This window comes from Triticum aestivum, chromosome 5B (genome assembly GCF_018294505.1).
Source record: "Triticum aestivum cultivar Chinese Spring chromosome 5B, IWGSC CS RefSeq v2.1, whole genome shotgun sequence".
Taxonomy (NCBI): Eukaryota; Viridiplantae; Streptophyta; class Magnoliopsida; order Poales; family Poaceae; genus Triticum; species Triticum aestivum.
In genome coordinates this window covers 342536411-342544844 of record NC_057807.1, presented here as the reverse complement: position 1 = coordinate 342544844, position 8434 = coordinate 342536411, and the positions used below count along the sequence as shown (strand labels likewise).

At 52.6% G+C, this 8434-nt stretch overlaps 1 pseudogene; it reads right to left on the bottom strand.

The window, feature by feature from the left end:
- Positions 1–564: 564 nt before the first annotated feature.
- LOC123111761 (endo-1,4-beta-xylanase 4-like) lies at positions 565–8035 on the bottom strand (annotated as a pseudogene).
- Between the last annotated feature and the right edge of the window lie 399 nt (positions 8036–8434).

Sequence of the window (8434 nt, the reverse complement as noted above, 5' to 3'; positions counted from 1 at the left end):
ACTTTAAAAAAATATTCATGAAAAAATATTCGTGAACGATAAATTTGAATATTGTTCGCAGGTATGGAAAAAATATTTGCGATTTAAAAAAAAGTTTCGCGACTTTAAAAAATGTTCGCGAAAAAATATTCCTGAATTTAGAAAAATGTTCGCAAATATTGTTTGAAAATATCTGTGAACATTATTTCCATATCCACGAATATTTTCAAATATTGTTTGCGAACATTTTAAAAAAAATCGAGAACACTATTTCATATCCGCGTTTTTTTATTTTTACTGTTCACCGACGCCTGTTCATAGGGTACAGGAACAGTATTGTCCATATGTGGTAGTTTACTGTTCATCGGTTTACTGTTCATGGTTAACGACGCCAGCTGCCAAGTCAGATGGGGTCAGGCAAATTTTGGACCTGCATGACACACTTAATGCACTTCGAGGATCTAGATGACGATTTTCATAGTTCGAGGACCCACGTGACACCCCTGAAATAGTTCGAGGACCTACAGTGCACTTCACTCTATTTTTATCAACCATTCTACGTAGCTTAATAAGTCTCATATATTCCTACGCCTTCACGGTGATGATGTGCTCGGAGGCTGCTGACCCCGCATCCACCGTCATGGTGTGGGAGACGGCCGTCGTCTGCGAAGGGTGGTTCACCGTTAACTTGTAATCACCATGGGCGAGGTCGAGCTCGAGCATTCCATTCGCGTCGGTGGCGGCGGACGTCTTGTGCGTCTTCCACTCGGCGATGAGCTTGTCGACAAGGTCGCCGACGGGGAGGTTCTTGAAGCTGTTGTCGGTGAGGCACATGACGTAGCATCCGAAGGGGTGCCACGCGGCCCACATGACGATGCCCTGCACGCCGGGTTGGCCGTAGCCTTCCCTGAGTATCTACTCCAGGAACTTGACCTGGTTGGGGCCCTTGACGACGTCGACCTCGGTCATCCACATGGGCAGCTTGAGCTGCGCGAGCGTGTCGAGGGCGCCCCTGACGTAGGGGAGGTTGGGCGTGGTGAAGTGGCTCTCGAGCCCGACGCCGAGCTTGAGGCCGGCGTTGCCGGGTGTTAGACTATGTATAGCTTCTGTACTTATGTACGTATTGTAACACAACCATTATATATAATGAGATAAGCCACCCCTAGAGGGTAGTGCTGGTTCCCCAAAACTTATTGTCTTACATGGTATCACGGCTCTGCTCAACCTCCCGCTCGATGCCGTCTCCGTTCAGGCTCCGATCGGGACAAGGAGCATCGGCTCCGTCTTCTCCACGCCGCCGGCGCCCTCGCTTGGGCGTGACCTCGTAGTCCACACCGCGGCGCCGCCGTCCGCTGCGGACTCCGCAGGCGTCGTCCCGCCGCTCCTGCCGCAAGCGGATCACACCGCCCCGCTGGCGGGGTTGGCGGCGTCCGCCCCGGCCGCCAGCCTTGCGGCGTCCGAACCGGCCGCGAGCTTTGCGGCGCCCGCCCTGGCTGCGGTTCCGCCTCCTCCCGCATCGGCTTCGGTGCCTCTGGCTGCCTCCATGGTGTTTGCACCCCAGGCAGCCTCCTCGATGGGATCGTCTTCGCCGCTGCCGTTTCACTTCGGTCATCTCATCACCATCAAGCTCTCCGCCGACAACTACATCTTCTGGCGTGCGCAGGTTCTCCCGCTCTTGGGGAGTCACTACCTGCTAGGCTACGTCGACGGATCGCTTCCCTGCCCACCCGCGTTGGTAGACAGCGTGCACGGTCCGGTCTACAATCCGGCCCATCGCGTCTGGACGGGGCAGGACCAGGCGAACCTCTCCTCCATCCAGGGGTCGCTCTCGCCGGCAGTTGCCGGCCTTGTTGTCTTCGCGAAGACGTCTCATGAGGCCTGGACCATCCTTGAGCGCACCTTTGCAGCGCAGTCCCAGGCTCGTGTCTCTGCACTCCGTCGTCAGCTTGGAGAGTGTCAGAAGCTTGACTCCACTGCCACTGAGTTCTACAACAAGGTCAAGGGCCTCGCCGACACATTGGCCTCCATTGGACAGCCCCTCACCGACTCCGAGTTCAACTCGTTTATTGTCAATGGTCTTGATGAGGAGTATGATGCCTTAGTCGAGATCATCAACGAGCGGGGCAACTCGACACCCATGCTGGCACACGAGGTTTTCTCTCGGCTCCTTCTCACTGAGCAACGGGTCGAGACTCGCCGCACCAGGGGCACTGGCTCCCTCTCGGCCAACGCCGCCACCAAGGGTGGCCGCTCTTCTTCATCACCCCGGTCTCCCTTGGGGCTGCCACCGTCGCCCGCCTCGGCCCCCCACCTACTGCGACCTTACCGGGGGCTGGCGGTCCACGTGTGTGTCAGCTTTGTGGCCGCGATGGGCACTGGGCCTCCAAGTGTCATAAGCGCTTCCAGCGAAGCTTCCTTGGTCTTGGCAATGACGGCAAAGATACACGCAACAATGCCCGTCAGGTCGCCATGGCTGATCGTCCCGCGCCGCAGAAGCAACAGGGACACACTCAGTCCTACTCCATCGATCCACACTGGTACATGGACTCTGGGGCGACAGAGCATCTGACCAGCGAGATGGGGAAGCTTCACACTCGTGAACCCTATCATGGCTCCGACAAGATCCACACCGCCAATGGAGCAGGTATGCACATCTCTCATATTGGTCAAGCATCTCTTCTCACTAGACATGCCAATAGGAATCTTCAGCTTCGCAATGTTCTTTGAGTTCCATCTGTGGCCCGTAATCTTCTTTCAGTTCCTAAACTCACACGTGATAATAATGTGCTTTGTGAATTTCACCCTTTTGATCTTTTTATTAAGGATCGGGGCACGAGGGACATTCTTCTTAGTGGGCGGTTGTGCCAGGGCCTCTACCGTCTGGAGCATCCTGGCGTCGCTCGCGTTTTCAGTGGAGTTCGGGTCTCTTCGTCACAGTGGCATGCTCGTCTTGGTCACCCGACCACACCTATTGTCCGTCATATTTTGCGTCGTCATGAGCTTCCTAGTTTGTCTAGTAATAAAGATGTAGCAGTGTGTGATGCTTGTCAGCAGGGGAAGAGTCATCAACTTCCTTTTTCGGAGTCCAGTCGTGAGGTGAAACATCCTTTAGAACTTGTGTTTTCAGATGTATGGGGTCCTGCTCAGACTTCTGTCAGTGGTCATAATTACTATATCAGTTTCGTTGATGCTTATAGTCGCTTTACCTGGCTTTACCTTATTAAACGCAAATCTGATGTGTTTGATATTTTTGTTCAGTTTCAAAAACATGTTGAACGTCTTCTCAAGCACAAAATTGTTCATGTCCAGTCGGATTGGGGGGGCGAGTATCGCAACCTCAACTCTTTCTTTCAGTCACTTGGGATAGCTCATCGTTTAGCATGTCCACATACACATCAACAGAATGGTTCAGTCGAACGTAAGCATCGTCATATTGTTGAAGCTGGTCTTACTCTTTTGGCCCATGCATCTGTTCCGTTTCGGTTTTGGAGTGATGCTTTCACCACTGCATGCTTTCTCATCAACCGTACTCCTACTCGTGTTTTAAACATGAAGACTCCCATTGAGGTTCTCCTTAATGAACAACCTGATTATACCTTTCTCAAGGTATTTGGGTGTGCTTGCTGGCCGCATGTTCGTCCATATAACAAGCGCAAGCTTGAGTTTCGTTCTAAGAAGTGTGTTTTTCTTGGCTATAGCTCTCTTCATAAAGGTTACAAATGTCTTCATGTTCCCACTAATCGTGTCTATATATCTCGGGACGTCGTGTTTGATGAGCATGTTTTTCCCTTTGCCAACCTTCCTGTGTCTACTGTCGAACCACCATCCCTGCATTCATCCTCTGTTGCTTCTGACCAATTTGATGATGTTGCATACTCTCCTTTGCTATTACCTAACCATGGTGCAGGAACCGGACGTGGAGCTCGTTTGGAGCTGTTGGAGGATTCACCATCATCATCGTCGTCTTCTGGTGGGCACGTCGATCGCCCTATGTTGCATGGCGTCGATTCACGTGCTCATGCATGGTCACCCGACGAGCCCATCGCGCCGAGCATCTCCACTGCTTGGTCCGCTACGCCAGCGATCGCCGAGTTTCCAGCGGCTCGGCCTTTTTCGCCAGCGGCCGCCGAGTCGCCCGCGGCTCGACCCGTCACGCCGTCTTCGCCTGCGGCTCGGCCCGTCACGCCATCTTCGCCCGCGGCTCGGGTCCTCACGTCGCCTTCATCCGCGGATCGGCCCGCGACACCGGCCGCGCCACGGCCCACTATGCCGAGCTCGCCAACGGCCCGGTCTGTGATGCCGGAGTCGCGAGCTGCTTCGTCTGCTCTGCCGGTTTCGCCGGTGGGCCGGCCTTCTTCGTCGACCGAGTCCGAGGCTACCGTGACTGGCTCCTCGTTACCGGCTGACTCGTCAACGTCGCCGTCCTCCAGCCCGTTGCAGGCTGCTCCGTCGACCTCGGTGGTTCCTATGTCCCGACCACATACACGCAGTCGCAGTGGCATTTTCAAACCTAAGGAACGTAAGGATGGTACGGTTGCTTGGTTGGCTTCTTGTTTGGCTGCTGCTGTTGCGGATCCATCTTCTGAGCCTCGCTCATATCAGGCTGCCCTGCGCATTCCACATTGGCGAGAGGCTATGGAGCAGGAGTTTCATGCTCTTCTTCGTAACAAGACATGGACTCTCGTTCCTCCACCACCACGGGTAAATGTTATTGACTCAAAATGGGTATTCAAAGTGAAGAAGCATTCGGATGGATCTATTGAGCGTTACAAAGCGCGACTTGTTGCTCGCGGTTTTCGGCAGCGTCATGGTCTTGACTATGAGGACACCTTCAGTCCTGTCGTCAAGCCTACCACTATTCGGCTTCTTCTCTCCATTGCTGTTTCTCGTGGTTGGTCACTTCGTCAACTTGATGTGCAGAATGCTTTTCTACATGGATTTTTGGAGGAAGAGGTTTATATGAAACAGCCGCCTGGTTTCTCTGATCCTGATCGTCCTGACTATATCTGTCGTCTTTCCAAAGCACTATATGGTTTGAAGCAAGCTCCTCGTGCCTGGCATGCCCGCCTTGCCTCTGCCCTTCGTGCTCATGGGTTTGTGCCGTCCACTGCTGACACTTCATTATTTCTTCTACAGAAGCCAGAAGTCACTATGTACCTTTTGGTATATGTCGATGATATTATCCTTGTCAGCTCTTCTCAGTATGCTGCTAATGCTCTTGTCTGCTCTCTTGGTGCTGATTTTGCGGTCAAAGATCTTGGGAAGCTTCACTACTTTCTTGGAGTTGAGGTCACTTCTCGTGCTACTGGTCTTGTCCTTACGCAGAAGAAGTACTCCTTGGAGTTGTTACAAAGAGCTGGCATGCTGAAGTGCAAACCGACCACCACACCCATGTCGTCTACCGACAAGATAACAGCTGTTGATGGTGAGCTTTTGTCTCCTGCGGATGCCACAGAGTACAGGAGCATTGTTGGTGGACTTCAGTACTTGACGATCACGAGACCAGATATCTCTTATGCTGTTAACAGGGTTTGTCAGTATCTTCAGGCTCCCAGAGATACTCATTGGGCTGCTGTTAAACGCATTCTTCGTTATGTTCAGTTCACCCTGACATTTGGTATGCATATTCGGCCGACTTCCTCTCGGGTCCTTTCGGCCTTCTCTGATGCAGATTGGGCTGGTAGCCCAGATGACAGGCGATCCACGGGGGGTTATGCAGTATTCTTTGGCTCTAATTTGATCGCCTGGAGTGCTCGGAAACAGGCTACTGTGTCACGTAGCAGTACTGAAGCTGAGTACAAGGCTGTGGCTAATGCTACTGCAGAGATTATTTGGGTGCAGTCTTTGCTTCAGGAGTTGGGTTTGTCTCAACCACAGCCTCCTATTCTTTGGTGTGATAACATCGGTGCTACATACCTTTCTGCAAATCCAGTATTTCATGCCCGAACGAAACACATTGAAGTTGACTATCACTTTGTACGGGAACGTGTATCGCAGAAGCAACTCCAGATCAAGTTTATCTCATCTAAGGATCAACTTGCAGACATCTTCACTAAGCCTTTACCGCTGCCACAGTTTGAGGCTTGTAGGCGCAATCTTACCCTTCTCAGTTCTTTAGAAAGTGGCTAAGATTGAGGGAGGGTGTTAGACTATGTATAGCTTCTGTACTTATGTACGTATTGTAATACAACCATTATATATAATGAGATAAGCCACCCCTAGAGGGTAGTGCTGGTTCCCCAAAACTTATTGTCTTACACCGGGGTAGCCCTGAATGAGCTTCATCTTGGCCATGTACTTGGTGGGAGTGCAGTTGGGGTCCATGGGCTGCGACAGCGTGTTGAACTCGTTCATGAAGAGGATGGCGGTGTGGTCGATCTGGCCGACCTGCTGGTAGATCAAGGGCGACGCGTTGGGGCCGAGCTTGGTCTCGAAGAAGTTGAAGTGCACGTTCTCGTTCACCACGTCCCAGTGGATGAGCCTCCCGGCGTAGCGCGACACCACGTTCTTGAGCCGCTTCTGCATCGCCGCCTTGAGCTGGTTCAGGTTCATGGGCGTCACCCACTTGAGCTGTGAGTTCTGGTCATCCCAGAACACGTTGTGCCCGCGCACCTTGACGCCGTACTTCTGGGCCAGCGCCATCATGGCGTCCGGGGTGCGGTAGTCTTCCTGGTTCTGGGCCCACTCCGTGCCGTACCACTTCATCTCGTTCTCCATGGTCGCCACATTGAAGCGCGAGAAGAACCACTTCTCATAGGCCGGGTTGCTGAGGATCTCCTTGGTCATCGCGTTGCCGAACGGGAACCCGGCGCGGAGGAGCTGGATGCTCACGTTGGCGTTCGCCATCGGTTGGCCGTCGGGGCCCCTGGCGACGATCTTGACCGCGCTCCGGCGGGCCTTGTTGGCGGACTGGCGAGCATGGGCGTCCCATTCCTCGAAAGAGAAGGGCTGCAGGGAGACGCTGTCCACCCAGATGTCCACCTGAGCGTCGCTCTCGAAGAAGACCTCTCCTTGTCCGTAGTGATAGGCGCGCGCAGTCATGCCACCCTTGAGCATGGTCCAGCAGCCGGACTGGGCGTCGATGCCGCCGGCGGTGATGTTCTCGCCGTTGGGGGCCTTGACCACCGCGCGCACGTGGGCCGTGCCGGCCGACACCCGCAGCCATGCTGCACACGCGGAACAGCAAGATGAACTTCGTCGATCACATGCACTGCATCATGTCATGCACACCCACGTACGTTACGTACATTCGGTATGTACGTTGTATATATACCTGATAGCGAGTAGTGAGTGTCGCCCTTCATCTGGATTTTCTGGTAGACGCTGTGGGACGGCGAGGCGGCCGCGCCGCCGGTGCCCGACGGGAGGCTCCTCGCGCCCTGCACCACGGCGAACTTGTTGCCGGAGGCCGACTTTCTGATGCCGGCCTTGATGTCCCGGCGCGTCGACCACCCCATCAGGCCGTTGTTGAACTCGCCGTTCTGGATGATGCCGCCTTTGTAGAGGGGCTTCATCGGATCACCCAGGCACTGAAACCACGACAATATGCTTTGTAAACGAATTATGAAAACTGATGGTTGTTTCTTTGTCATACAGCAATATCGATCAAACCATATAGATTTCGTTTTTGGAGGCTGCATGCATGCATGCACAGATTAAGATCGACACAAACAACACCAGAAAGACTCAACAGGAACGCCGTTACTTGCCTCGATACTAGCCGTATGATCATATTCCACAGACTGGACAATGCATCCTGCATCAACACATAGACATACGTCAGCGAGGTGACCGTGCGTTTCACATGCCCATATGCACATTACATCATTCACCTTAATTAACGTACGGGCACATAAAATAAAATTCCATTAAAGATCGCGGGCAAAGCAAACCGATCAAAAAGACTAGTACACAAATTAATCACCATCAAGGCATCAACTGACCTTGGAGCAGTGAGATCCATAGCAAAGAGAGAACCAGTTTCTCGACGAAATTCCTCATTGTCACCCCCTCTCGGTTGCTCCTAGTGACGAGATAGATGCGTTAGTGAACGGACATATGGAGGCAAATATATAAGCACGGAGGGCACAGTAACCGGTGAATTTGTCAGTTTCACTTGACTCGGTGCTACTCGATCAGCGACAGATACGGTGGTGGAGGTGTAACCAAGAGGCAGTTGAGGCATGCCATATCAAGTTCCCAAAGAGTGTTATAGACTGCGTCTTCGTTGCATGCGTCGCCCCAGCCACTGGTGTTAGAGCTCCTTTTTTTTTCTATTTTTCTTTTCCTTTTTACGGGTAATAATAACTTATATATTACTCAAGCATCAACCGTACAATCCTTCCTACACAACTCAATGACTTTTTCGAGGCCAGAGCCCAGCCAAACTACTGTGTTGACACCAGATTTTGGCACGGTCAATAACTTATTTAAGATGACCTCAAATGGAGAAGTG